Here is a 14,286-nt window from a genome sequence, read left to right as displayed (position 1 = left end):
GAGATGGAGAGGGGGATGAGAATGGGGGATGTTGGGGTATGGGCGTTAGGGGGAAAGAATGGGAATGGGGAATGTTGGGGTATGGGCGTTGTGGGGGAGGGGGATGCTGTTGGGAGGGATGGCGTACTGGGGAGCAAATCTTTGGAAGGAAGGGGAGTTGAAGGGGTGTGCTGGGGTAGATGATGGGGTAGAAGGGTGGAGGGGGAAGTTGAAGGTAAGGTAAGGAGTATGAAGCAAAGGGGAAGAGGTTAATTAAAGAAGGTGAAATCTAGCTAGGAAGGGAAAGTTAGATAAGGGAGATAGGAGGGGGATAAAAAGTGAGAGTGGGAGGATGGGCAAGGATAGAGAAATGGAAGGGAAAGGAGAGTAAAAGTGAGGTGATGAGTAATGAGAAAGAAGTAAGCAAGAGAGGAGGGTACGGCGAGGTAATGAGTAATGAAGGAAGGAGGAGAGAAAGAAAGTAAAGATGAATTAGTAGCTAAGGAGGAAGAAATAGGAGAGAAAGAGGAGTAAGGACGAGACACTAAATATATGTCTTTTTTTTACATCAAAGGAGAAAAGCGTTTGACAGAAAGTAGCGTACGGCGAGGTAATGAGTAATTGAGGAAGGAGGAGAGAAAAAAGAGAGTAAAGGTGAATTAGTAGGAAAGTAGGAAGAAATAGGAGAGACAAAGAGGAAGGAAGAGACGCTAAGTACGACATTTTTTTTTACATCAAAGGAAGCTGCTCAAAGGGGAAAAAAAAAAAGAGAGAGAGAGAGAGAGAGAGAAAACAAAGAGCCCTCTATCAAAAAAAGCCCTCAAACAAAAAAGCACTCAAACAAAAAAGTCGTTGAGAGTAGATGATGAAGCAAGGAAGGAGGAGGATAATTAGGTAACAGAGGTGGAAGAGAGCAACAGGAGGACCAGAGTATAACCGGGTAATGCCAAACTCTAGGGATGGACTCTGTTACTTAAGGGATCAAACTGGTGACTGGAAGCGTGTCGTATTTACCAGTGAGGGGGAAGATTAACTGATTGATTGATAGTTCATTGTTGCAGGTAAACAGAAGGGAGAAGGGAGGAAGATAGATAAATATATGTCCAATTTACAAGGGGAAGAAAGCTTACTGATCTAAAACTGGGGAATAGTGATTTGCGAACCTTGTTGTCAGCATAACCTCAGAACCGTCCTCTCTTTCGGCCACCTCTAGTGATTCTTTTTTTTTTTAGGAGCAGCGAGTAGCGGGCTTTTTTTCTATTATTGTTTCCTTTTTTGTGTGCCCTTGAGCTGTCTCCTTTGTTGCAAAATAAATAGATAAATATATTGGTCAGAAATGAAAGAGCTGAAAAAAAGTACAGGAAAAATATGACCCCTTCCTTAAAACTTACAATGAAGGTGTTGTAAAGTGGGTACCGTATTACGTGTTAAAGGAAAGAGGGAAGAAAAAAAGAGAAAAAGGGAAGATAAAATAATGAGAAACTTAAAACAGAGAAAGAATGACATAAATAGGGAAGGATATAGACAAGCTAGAAATGATTACACCAAAGTAAGGAGAGAAGAAAAAAAATACTAAGAGCTAGGTAGGAAGAGGTAAGGACGAGGCAGGTAAGGAAGTGTTGAAGTAGGGAGTCAGGTGCAGGCAGCGGAGTGAATGAGTGACTCCTATCAATGTTTGTCTTTGGGAGTAGAGAAGTTAGTATCAGGACCAAGGCAAGGAGTCGACACACTTGGTTATAAAATTCTAAGTGTGCTACGCGAGCTGTGTGTTCCTAGTGACCTTAATTAACCCCTTGCCTTGGATTCCAACTCTCTACCCAACTCTTTTTGCATGTCTGTTATATATTTATGGAGGCTGCTCAAGGGGAAAAAAACACTCTCTTCCTTCTTTATTTTTTGCTTCCAATCTTTCTCTTTCTTCATCTCCTTCCCTTGTCTCTCTCCAACTATCTCTCTCTTCCCCTCCGTCTCTCTCTCTCCTTGCTTTTGTTCTCCTTTATTTACAGTTTTTTTCCCCGTTTCTCTTTCCCCTTTCCTTTTAACCTGTCTATCTTCTCTTTTTTTCGATTCACCTTTCTCTTCCTTCATCTTCTTTCCTTGTGTCTCTCTCTCCCTCTCTCTCTTCCCCTCCCTCTCTCTCTCTCTCTCTCCTTGCTTTTGTTCTCCTTTATTTACAGTTTTTTCCCCGTTTCTCTTTCCCCTTTCCTTTTAACCTCTCTATCTTTTTCTCTTTTTTCGATTCACCTTTCATTTCCTTCTGTCTCCTTCCCTTGTGTCTCTCTCTCTCTCTCTCCTTGCTTTTATTCTCCTTTATTTACAGTTTTTTCGTTTCCCTTTCCCCTTCCCTTTTAAACTCTCCTCCTCCTCTTCTTTCCACGAACTCTCTTTCTCTCTCTCTCTCTCTGTTTCCTTTCTCAACGTTCCTTCCCTCTCCCCTCCCACACTCCCTCTTTAATCTCTTCCTTTTTGTCTCTTACGCTTTCCTCTTGCCGGCTCTCCACTTTTCCTCCTCCTCCTTCTCCTTTCTCCTCTGCTTGTTCCTCCTTCTAATTCTCCTCCTCCTCCTCCTCCTCCTCCTCCTCTTTCCAGTTATGAAATTCTTCGTTTTATTTGTCTTCCTCTTAAAAGTTCTAATCTTCCCTCTCTTCTTCCTCAACTCTCTCCTTTCTTCTTTTTCATCAACTCTCTTTCTTCCATGTCTTTTTTTCCCTCCCCCTTCCCCTCTTACCCTTCTCTTCATCTCTTTAACTCCATCTCTTCTTTGGTTTTGGTAAGTCTTAACTAACACTTTTTTCCTCGCAATGTAACTTAGCTATTACAATTTCCTTCCCTTTTCCCTTCTTTTCTTACTTTCCTTTACTTTCACTTAGCCACACCTGTCGTTTTCCTTCTGTATCTCCCGACCTCTATATCTTTTTCCCTTCCCTTATCCCTTCCTGCCTTACTTTCCCCCTCCTCACAGTTGATATACGAAGCACAGCACTAACACTGTATCAATAACACAGCCAGCGAACTCCTCACGAAGTCACAGAGGACACGGTGACCTGAGCACAGCCGGGAGTGGTTTAAGGGGATTATCAGGGGCGGTGAGGATAAGGTGATTCTGTTGAGGATTCGGGTTGGGAGTTACAGGAGAAGCACGAGGAGGATATCAGTGGTGTATTAAAATGAGGGAAGGAAAGAGGGAAAAGGGAGAGAACAAATAGAGGAAAAGAAGAGAAAAGGAAGAAGATGAATTTAAAAGGAGGAGGAAAGGAAGAAGGAAAGGAGAAGGAGGGGAGGAAAACAGGAAGAAAATGGCAAAGGGAAAGGGGAGTGCAGAGAAGAGGAAAGAAAAAGAAGAAAAGTTGGAGGAAGGAGACAATGGAAATAGGAACAGAAGGAAAAGAAAAGAGTAGAAAATAAGAAAACATAATAAAAGAAGTAAGACAGAGGGAAAAGAGGGAAAAAATTTGAATAAAGAGAAAGAAGAAAATTAACAGAATATGATAAAAAGGGAAAGAATCACTGGAAAAGAATGGAAAAGGAAAAGAGAGAAAGAGAAGACGATGAGAGAAAAGCGACTCAAAAAATAGAGACAAAAAAGGTAAAAAAAAAGGGAAAAAAAAAGGAAAGGGAAAGAAAGGAGAAGGATGGAGAAAGAAAAGACGAGGAAAGAAAACCGGAAAAGGGACTCACAAAACAGGGTCAAAATAAAAGTCGAAAAGGGAAGAAGGAAAAAGAAAAGGGATTAAGGGAAGAAAGGGAGGGGGGTAAAGGTAGGTGGGGATCATGGCCAGCCATAGCAGTAAGAAGAAAAGATTAAACAAACTTGTGTTATTATATTTTACGATTTTATTTTATTGGTTTCACAATAAGGGAGGGGGGGTAAGGTAGGTGAGGGATGCGCGGGCCAGCCATAGCAGTAAAGATTAAGACGCTAATAAACTCTTGTTATTGGCCATTACGATTTTATATTCCGTTGGGTTCACGAATATTTTTGTAGTAACTAACCCTCGTGTGTGTGTGTGTGTGTGTGTGTGTGTGTGTGTGTGTGTGTGTGTGTGTGTGTGTGTGTGTGTGTGTGTGTGTGTGTGTCCATTTTGCTTATTTTCATCGTTTCTACTAATTCGTTTTGGAAAGATATGTTACAATTTGTTGGGGAGAGAGAGAGAGAGAGAGAGAGAGAGAGAGAGAGAGAGAGAGAGAGGGAGAGGGAGAAAAAGAGAGAAAAGAGAATAAATAAATAAAATGAAAAGGGAGATAAAGGAAAAGAAAAGCAAAATGCGATAAAAAAGACACACACACACACACACACACACACACACACACACACACACACACACACACACACACACACATAGGCAATCACACAAACCCACTCCCGTACCATAAGCTCTCCCTTCCTCAACCCTTCCCTTGACGTCAGTTCCAACAACCTCAGTATGCTTAACCCCGTTCCTTATACGAGCTTTCCATGAACCACTCTTTTGCGGGTTAATGGCTCCAACCAACGCCTTCATTTTCCATGTTAGTGAGAGTAAGGCGTAAGTATGCAGGATAAAAGCCATTGAAAGTGAATTATGGTGAACTGAACGAAAGCGGAAGATAGTTAAACAGTTCAGAGAGGCTGCCGTTGCTTTTGGAATGGATAAAAGGAAGCAAATTGTCGTAGGGTTAAAAAGAAGAACATGAGTCAGGACAAAGAACAGAGGTAGAGAGGGGGAAGAAGGCAAAGAAGAGAAGAGGAATAGGAAGACAAAGGAGGAGAGGAACCAATACGATATGATTAAAAAGTAAAGAAGAACAAGAACAAGATCAAGAAGACAAAAATCAAAGACGGAAAACTGAAGAGGAGGAAAAATTCAGTGGGAAGATGAGGAGGAGAAGGAGGGGAATGAGAGAGAGGAAAAGAAGGAAAAGGAAAAGTAGGAGAAGGAGGAGGAGGAAGAGAACAAGCAGTAACAGTAGGAGGAGGAGGAGGAGGAGCAGGAAGAGAAAAAAGAAGATTAGAAACAACTTCCTAGGACATGAGCCAAAAGATGTCACTGGAACAAGGAAACTTAAAAAAAAAGGAGCCTGGGTGAGGGAAAAACAAGATTAGAAGGACATGGTACGGTTAGGTTGAGGCAGGCGAGGCGAGGCGAGGGGAAGGAGAGGAAAAAGGGGGAGAGAATGGAGGAATTGACCGGAATAATGTAGAAGGGGAGAGAGGAAAATGGAGGAAAAGAATGCAGAGAATAGAATGACTGAGACAGAAAAGAAAGTAATATCGGAAGGGAAGAGAAGGAAAGGAAGGAAAAGATGTAAGGGAGAGGACGGGAAAGGAGATATTAGAGGTAAGGAAAGAGGGCGAGGGGGAAATAGAAGAAGGAGAACATTGATATTTTGACAGAGAGGGAAGGAAGGGAAGGAAGAAGTTAAGAGGGAGAAGACAGGAATGGAGACCATGTTTAAGAGAAGGAAGGAGGGCGAGGGAGAAGTAGAAGGAGGGAGGAGAACATTGATATTTGGAGAGGGAGGGAATGGGAAGGAAAGGAAAGAGGGAGGGAAATGGAGATGGAGGAAGGAAGGGAAGGAAAAGGTTAAAAGGGAGAAGACAAGAATTGAGATAATGTTCAAGGGGAAGAAATGAGGGAGAGGGAGAAGCAGAAGGAGGAGAGAACTGATACTGTGAGAGGGAGGGATGGAGGAAGGGAGAGAAGGAGGAAAGGAAGTAAGGAAAAAAAAAACTGGCCACGGAACATTGCATAAGAAATCGTCTGACAAAGCTATTCACCAAATTAGGCAGAAAATGTCCAACACGGAAACCCCCCAAAAAAGAAGGATATAAAAGAGGGAGAGAGAGACCTTAGATTTTCGTAGACTCCACTTTTCAATTTATTCCGTGATTTTCCTTTGGTGGGCAGAACGCGTTGGTAATACTGCAGCGTGGGTGAATAAAGGGAAAGTGTTGCCAACTGATGGGGTAGGAGGATCAAAATAAAAATGAAATATAACTAAAAGAAAAGATGGAGGAAGGAGACGATGGAAATGGAAACTGAAGGAAAGGAAAAGAGGAAAAGAGGAAAAAAATGATCAAAGGAGTGAGACAGAGAGGGAGAGAAGAGGGAAATAATTGAATAAAGAAACAGGAGAGAATTAAGAACATTGAATAAAACCAGAAGAAGAAACAAGCAATTAGAGAAATGGATGGAAAGAGAAGGAGAGGAAGAGGAGGGGAGGAAGAAAAAAAGAAATTACATCTGAAAATCAACTCTAAACAGAAATGGAAAATAATTGAATAAAGAGAGAGAAGAAAATTAAGAACATAGAATCAAAAGGGAAAGAAGAAGCAATTAGAGAAAATGATGGAAAGAGAAGGAGAAGGGAAGGAAGAAAAAAATAAATTACATCTAAAAATCAACTCGAAACAGAAATGGAAAATAATTGAATAAAGAGAGAGAAGAAAATTAAGAACATAGAATCAAAAGGGAAAGAAGAAGCAATTAGAGAAAATGATGGAAAGTTGAGGAGAAAAGGAGGCGAGGAAGAAAAAAAGGAATTACATCTGAAAATCAACTCAAAATAGGAAATGAAATCACTGAGAAATGAGGAGCCTGCTTTTTCTCATTTTACAGCCCCATTTTATTGACTTGTAAAAAAATGTGAAAAGCCAGATTACGTATTCGTTCGTATAAAGAAAAAAAGAGACAAGGAATAAATTGCAGGGGAAGTATTGTAATTTTATTTATAAGGAACGAAAAATAAAAATGAATCGAGGTTATTTGTTTTGTTTTCGGAAATATTTAAATTCTAATCTTATTCACACGACTCTTTACACGAATTTGTTTTAAGTATTGTGGTTTCCTTTAAGAAGATCGTAGAATTAAAAAGTTTGTCGATGGTGGTAATTTCTTTATTTTCCATCGGTTTTAATTTCAATCCCATTAACTCGACTCTATATAAGAATTTGTTTTAAGTATTGTGGTTTCCTTTAAGAAGATCGTAGAATTAAAAAGATTGTCGATGGTGGTAATTTCTTTATTTTCCATCGGTTTTAATTTCAATTCCCTTTACTCGACTCTATATACGAATTTGTTTTAAGTATTGTGGTTTCCTTTAAGAAGATCGTAGAATTAATAAGATTGTCGGTGGTGATAATTGCTTTATTTTCCATCGGTTTTAATTTCAATCCCATTAACTCGACTCTATATAAGAATTTGTTTTAAGTATTGTGGTTTCCTTTAAGAAGATCGTAGAATTAAAAAGACTGTCGATGGCGGTAATTTCTTTATTTTCCATCGGTTTTAATTTCAATCCCATTAACTCGACTCTATATAAGAATTTGTTTTAAGTATTGTAGTTTCCTTTAAGAAGATTGTAGAATTAATAAGATTGTCGGTGGTGGTAATGTCTTTATTTTCCATCGGTTTTAATTTCGATCCCATTAACTCGACTCTATATAAGAATTTGTTATAAGTATTGTAGTTTCCTTTAAGAAGATCGTAGAATTAAAAAGATTGTCGATGGTAATTTCTTTATTTTCCATCGGTTTTAATTTCAATTCCATTAACTCGACTCTATATAAGAATTTGTTTTAAGTATTGTGGTTTCCTTTAAGAAGATCGTAGAATTAAAAACATTGTCGGTGGTGGTAATTTCTTTACTTTCCATCGGTTTTAATTTCAATCCCATTAACTCGACTCTATATAAGAAAGTGTTTTAAGTATTGTGGTTTCCTTTAAGAAGATCGTAGAATTAAAAAGATTGCCGATGGTGGTAATTTCTTTATTTTCCATCGGTTTTAATTTCAATCCCATTAACTCGACTCTATATAAGAATTTGTTTTAAGTATTGTGGTTTCCTTTAAGAAGATCGTAGAATTAAAAAGATTGTCGATGGTGGTAATTTCTTTATTTTCCATCGGTTTTAATTTCAATCCCATTAACTCGACTCTATATAAGAATTTGTTTTAAGTATTGTAGTTTCCTTTAAGAAGATCGTAGAATTAAAAAGACTGTCGATGGTGGTAATTTCTTTATTTTTCATCGGTTTTAATTTCAATCCCATTTACTCGACTCTATATACGAATTTGTTTTAAGTATTGTGGTTTCCTTTAAGAAGATCGTAGAATTAAAAAGATTGTCGATGGTGGTAATTTCTTTATTTTCCATCGGTTTTAATTTCAATCCCATTAACTCGACTCTATATAAGAATTTGTTTTAAGTATTGTGGTTTCCTTTAAGAAGATCGTAGAATTAAAAAGATTGTCGGTGGTGGTAATTTCTTTATTTTCCATCGGTTTTAATTTCAATCCCATTAACTCGACTCTATATACGAATTTGGTCTATGTAATGTAGTGTTATATGAGACGATGGAAAAGGGAGTCAAGAGAGATTGTTTATTTATATTCTATCGGTCTTAATTCTATTCATATTAAAACGTCTCTAGAGGAATTTGATCAACTCTCTTTCTTTTTTAGGAGCAGCGGGTAGCGGGCTTTTTTTTATTATTGTTTTCTTTTTTTGTGTGCCCTTGAGCTGCCTCCTTTGTTGTTAAAAAAAAAAAAAACGGCATATAGAGCTTACTACCATTTCACAAGCAAGATCAGTTCCATCAATATTAACAAGCCTTACCTCGTTCTCGACCAGCCTTCTATAAACACCTTTTTACGGATTAATGACAACACCCAACATATCAGTTTCCTCTCAGTAATAGCATGGCGCGAACAGACCGAGATAGAAATGACTGGAAGTGAAGTATGTTGAGATGAGAAACATTTTACTAGATATCGCTGGTTTTACGATTGGTAACTCCCGTCGTATCTTAGTAAGGGAATGGATGGAGTACGTCGGATAAAGAAAGGGAACAGAAGGATCTCATAACAACGACTCTGACAACACAGATAAGATAATGCAAAATGAAATAGATAAGAAAGAAAACTGGCAATCGAAGTAGAATAAACACAAGAGTCATTAAGAGAAACAGGAGACATTAGAGAAACGAAAGAGAATAAATAGGAAAATTAGTTAATAGGTGAATATATAAAAAAAAATACAGAGATGAATGAAATGGAGGAAAATAAAACTAATATACTAAAAAGAATTCACACACACACACACACACACACACACACACACACACACACACACACACACACACACACACACACACACACACACACACACACACACACACACACACACACACACACACACACACACACACACGGAAACAGGAACATAACGCCATATCGGTTCATTCATTAGCGTTCTATATTAATTTCATCAATAGTTTAATCTTGTTACCTCACGCTTTGTTGGGCCTGTTCTCACCGCACCAACACACGCACGCACACGCACACACACACTCATCCACTCACACTCACTCCGTCAGTCAGTCACTCAGCCAGTCAGTCACTCACTAACTCACCCATCTACTCACTCATTCATCCACTCACCCATCCACTGACTCACTCATCCACTCACGCATCCATCCATCCACTCCACTCACCCACTCACTCACTCACTCACTGATTCACTTACTCATTTATTCATTCACATATATATTAACACAATCCTTCCTTTTTTCCTTCCTTCCTTCCTTCCTTCCTTAATTTCTTTCTTTCTTTCTTTCTTTCTTTCTTTCTTTCTTCACTCACTCAATCACTCAATCAAGTGAGTCAGTTAGTCAACCATTTAGTTGTTCAGTTAGTCCATCAATCGGTTAGTTGTTTAGTCAGTCAGTCAGTCAGTCAGTAATTCAATCAGTCAATTAGTCAGTCTCTCAGCCAGTCAGTCAGTCAGTCAGTTAGTTAGTCAGATAGTCAGTTCGGTAGTCATGTATGTTTGTCAGTCAGTCAGTCAGTCAATTAGTTAGTCAGTTAGTTAGTCAGATAGTCAGTTCGGTAGTCATTTAGTTATTTCTTAAGTTTGTCAGCCACTCAGTCAGTCAGTCAGTCAACCTTTCACAACCAAATACTCTCTCGCCCTTTTAATCCTCTTTACTTTAACCTCCCATCGCTTCTCTCTTCCCCTCTCTCCTCTTCCTCCTCCTCCTCCTCTTCTCTCTCTCCTCCTCCTACTGTTCACTCATTCATTTCTCCACCCCCTCTTCATTTTTCTCTTCCTTCTTTCACGTTCTCTCCCTCCTCCTCCTCCTCCTCCTCCTCCTTCTCCTTCATCTTTCTGTTGTTCCCTTCACGTCCCTACGGAGAGAAAAAAAGGGAGAGTAAAGGGAGAGGGAAGGGTTAAGTGGCCTTGGAGACACGCTTCCTTTTTTTCCTCTTTTTTTCCTCTTTTTTTTCTCCTCAATTCACTTAGTTTTTATTTACCTGTTTTTCTTTTTTTTCTTCTTTCTTGATTAGTTTTCTTGTTTGTTTGTTTTTTGTTGGTTAGTTTTGTTGTTGTTGTTGTTGTAGTAATGTTTCGTTGTTTTTTCTTTTTTTTTCTTTTTTCTCTTCTTTTTCTTTTTCTTCTTCTTTATCTTCTTCTTCTTCTTCTTCTCCTCCTCCTCCTCCTACTCCTACTCCTCCTCCTTCTTCTTCTTTTTCTTTTTCTTTTTCTTTTTCTTTCTTCTTCTTCTTCTTCTTCTTCTTCTTCTTCTCCACCTCCTCCTTTTCCAACACTTTCTGCTCCTCCTCCTCCTCCTCCTCCTCTTCCTCCTCCTCCTTAACATCGTCTACTCTCAGTAATTGGATGCAACTTAGACATTTAACACAAAAACTTACTCATACTCTCCTCCTCCTCCTCCTCCTCCTCCTCCTCCTCTTCCTCCTCCTCCTCGTCCGCCAAATGAGTCACCGTTTCCTCCTCAAGTCAGCTGAGAGTTCTGTCTTTTCTTTTCTTTTTTTACTCAAGAAAGTTTCCTTCTTATCCCAAATTTTGGCGCGCAGAGAAAGGGAAGGGAAGGGAAGAGAAGAGATGGGCATTGAAGGGAAGTGAAGGGATTGGAGGGGAAGGGAAAGGAAGGGAAGGGAAGGACATTGAAGGGAAGAGAAGGGATTGGAAAGGAAGGGAGGGAAAATGTAAGGAAGGGAAAGGAAGGAAATATTAAGGACAAAAAAAGGAAAGGAAGGGAAGGAAAGGAGTTGAAAGGGAAAGAAAGGGCAGATAAGAAAGAGTAATGCAACGAGAGGAAGGGAAAAGGGAGAAAAGGAAAGGAGGACGAAGAATAAGGGCAGGAAAGGGAAGGAAAAGGAGGGTAGAGTAGGAAAAGGAAAAGGAAAGAAAGGGAAAAGGAGGGACGATAAGTGAAGGAAAATAAAAGAAAGGACAGGTAAGGGAAAGGAAAATGAGGGTAGGGTAGGAAAAGGAAAAGGAAAGAAAGGGAAAGGAAGGAAGGAAAAGGAGGGTAGGGTAGGAAAAGGAAAAGGAAAGAACGGGAAAGGGAGGAACAAGAAATTTAAAAAAATGAAAGAAAGGAAAGGTAAGAGAAATGAAAAGGAGAGTAGGGAAGGAAAAGGAAAAGGAAAGAAAGGGAAAAGGAGGGACAATAAGTGAAGGAAAATAAAAGAAAGGAAAGGTGAGGGAAAGGAAAGGAAGGAAAAGGAAAAGGAAATAAAGGAAAAGGCAGGGACAATTAGTGAAAAAAAATTAAAGAAAGGAAAGGGAAGGGAAATGGAGTGAAAATTTTAAGTTAGGAAAGAAAAGGAGTGAAAGTAAAGAATCATAATGGAATATATAGAAAACCAGGTTAATGGGAAGATAAGGGAAACAATAAAAAAGGAATGGCAAGGAAGGAAACTGAGGGAAATGAAGGGAAGGGAAGGGAGGGGAAAGATGCAATACCGGGCCATTGTTTGCATCTTAATTAAGTCAGCTAAGTAAAAGTTAAGCAGGAAAGTTAGCAAAGTGATGGTGGACAAACAGACAGACAGACAGACAGACAGAGAAAGACATACAGACATTGACACAGACAGAAAAGTATGCAGATTAGCCAGCACATAGACAGATAGACAGACAGACAGACAGACAGACAGACAGAGAAAGACATACAGACATTGACACAGACAGAAAAGTATGCAGATTAGCCAGCACATAGACAGATAGACAGACAAACAGACAGACAGACAGACAGAGAAAGACATACAGACATTGACACAGACAGAAAAGTATGCAGATTAGCCAGCACATAGACAGATAGACAGACAGACAGACAGAGAAAGACATACAGACATTGACACAGACAGAAAAGTATACAGATATGCCAGCAAATAGACAGTTAGACAGACAGACAGACAGAGAAAGACATACAGACATTGACACAGACAGAAAAGTATACAGATTAGCCAGCAAATAGACAGACAGACAGACAAACAGACAGAGAAAGACATACAGACATTGACACAGACAGAAAAGTATGCAGATTAGCCAGCACATAGACAGATAGACAGACAAACAGACAGAGAAAGACATACAGACATTGACGCAGACAGAAAAGTATACAGATTAGCCAGCAAATAGACAGACAGACACACAAATAGACAGAGAACATATTAAAAATACAGACATACAGACAGACTGACAGATAAACAGACAGAGAGAAACAGAAATAGGCAAACAAACAAGAGGATAAACACACACACACACACACACACACACACACACACACACACACACACACACACACACACACACACACTCAGCATCCCTCATCTCAAACGTGACTCATCTCGCTCACGTGAAAAACAATATAAATCAGATTAATTAGGGCCGCGTCGCTTGTAAGAGACGCCCAAGACTTCGACAACACGAATATTTTACGTCAAACTTGTGGGAATTTAGAGAAGCAACTTTAGGGGAGGAGAGGAAGGAAGGAGGAGACGGAGGGAGTGATTTACGAGCTGAAAGACAAAGGGGAGGAAGATAAAAGAAGGGAAGAAGGTCAGGAGGTGGAGAAGGAGGAGGAGGGGGATGAAGAGAGAAGGGTAAAGAAAATAATATGGAAAATAAGGTGAACTAAAGATGAGATAGGGACAGAGTGATGAAAGAGAAGAGAAAGATAAAGATAGAATAATTGAATTGGTGAAGATGCGGTAAGATGAACAGTTATATAATAGAAGAAAGGAAAGGAAGAAGATAGATAGGAGAAAGGAAGCAAATTTGACGAAAAGAAATGTAAAGATAAAATGAAGGAAAGTAATTGGAAGAAGAGAAAAAAAAAGAATGTTATTTATGAGGTCAAAGGGAAGGGAAAGGAAGATAGAAGAAGGGAAAGGAGATGAGAAAGGGTGGAGATAGAATAATGGAAGGATAAGTAAAGGGAAGGAGATGAGAAAGTCTAGAATGATAAAGATGGATAGAAATAATAAAGAAAATCTGAGAATGAAGAAGTTAATCGAGGAAGAGGAAAAGAAAGGACGGATAAAGGAGAGTAAGGAGGTAATGGAAGAAAGGCAGAAGAGAAAGATTATGATGAGAAGGAAAAGGAGGAAAAAAAAAGTCAAATAAAACAATAAAAATAAACAGAGGATGATAAAAAGAAGTAAGGATAAAATAGAAGGAAGATTGAAGGTTCAAATCAAACACGAGAATGAACGGAAGGAAGAGAAACTGAAGTAAAATAAATAAAGAAAGGAAGATATGGAAAAGGCGAAAGGGAGGAAGAGAGAGAAAAATGGAAAAAATGCAAAATATCAAGCATAAAAAAATAAAGGAAAAAGAGAGAGATTAAAAGAGAATAAAAGAACATAGGGATAGAAAGGGCTTAAGAAAGGAGGGGAAAGAGAAAAAAATAAAGAGGATGACGGTAGATTAAAAAAGAGGGAAGGAAAATTACGAAAAGGGGAAGGATGAGAAAATGGAGAAGATAAAAACGGAGAAACGAGATGTAAGAAAGAGGAAAAGGAGGAGAAAGCGGAGAAGGAAAGAAGTGAGGAGGAGGAGAAGACTTGAGGTGAAGGAGGGAAGAAAATAAAAGGAAAAACAAAAATAGATCACTTGACGAAGTTGGTGAGGAAACAATTAGGAAAAGAAGGAGGGGAGGATGAGAGGAACAGGGTAAAGATGGTGGATAAGAGAAAAGAAGATAAAAGGAGAAGGAAACGAAAAAAACAAGAGACTGGGGAAAGGAAAGGAAAATAAAGTTTGGAGGATACGAAGAAAATTCAAGAAAAATAAGAAAAAAATCGCTGGACAAAGTTGACGAGAGAAAATAATTTGAAGGAGAAAGAGAGGAGGAGGAGGAAGACAGGGTAAAGAAGGGATATAAGAGAAAGTAAGATAGAAAGAAAGGGATAGCGGAAATTGAATAAAATGACAGTGAGGAAAAAGAAAATAAAAGTTAAGAGGATAAAGATTACACGAAGAAGGTGACGGAAAACTTGACAAAATGAAGAATGAAAGA

At 38.9% G+C, this 14,286-nt stretch overlaps 1 protein-coding gene across 3 annotated transcripts in view; it reads left to right on the top strand.

The window, feature by feature from the left end:
* Positions 1–14,286, top strand: part of LOC126986591 (dipeptidase 1-like) — a 337,773-nt gene that overhangs the window by 287,196 nt on the left and 36,291 nt on the right. The window lies entirely within an intron of this gene.

Source organism: Eriocheir sinensis, chromosome 62 (assembly GCF_024679095.1).
Source record: "Eriocheir sinensis breed Jianghai 21 chromosome 62, ASM2467909v1, whole genome shotgun sequence".
NCBI lineage: Eukaryota > Metazoa > Arthropoda > Malacostraca > Decapoda > Varunidae > Eriocheir > Eriocheir sinensis.
Note: the sequence above shows the minus strand (reverse complement) of the source record. Positions and strands in the feature narration are given on the sequence as shown.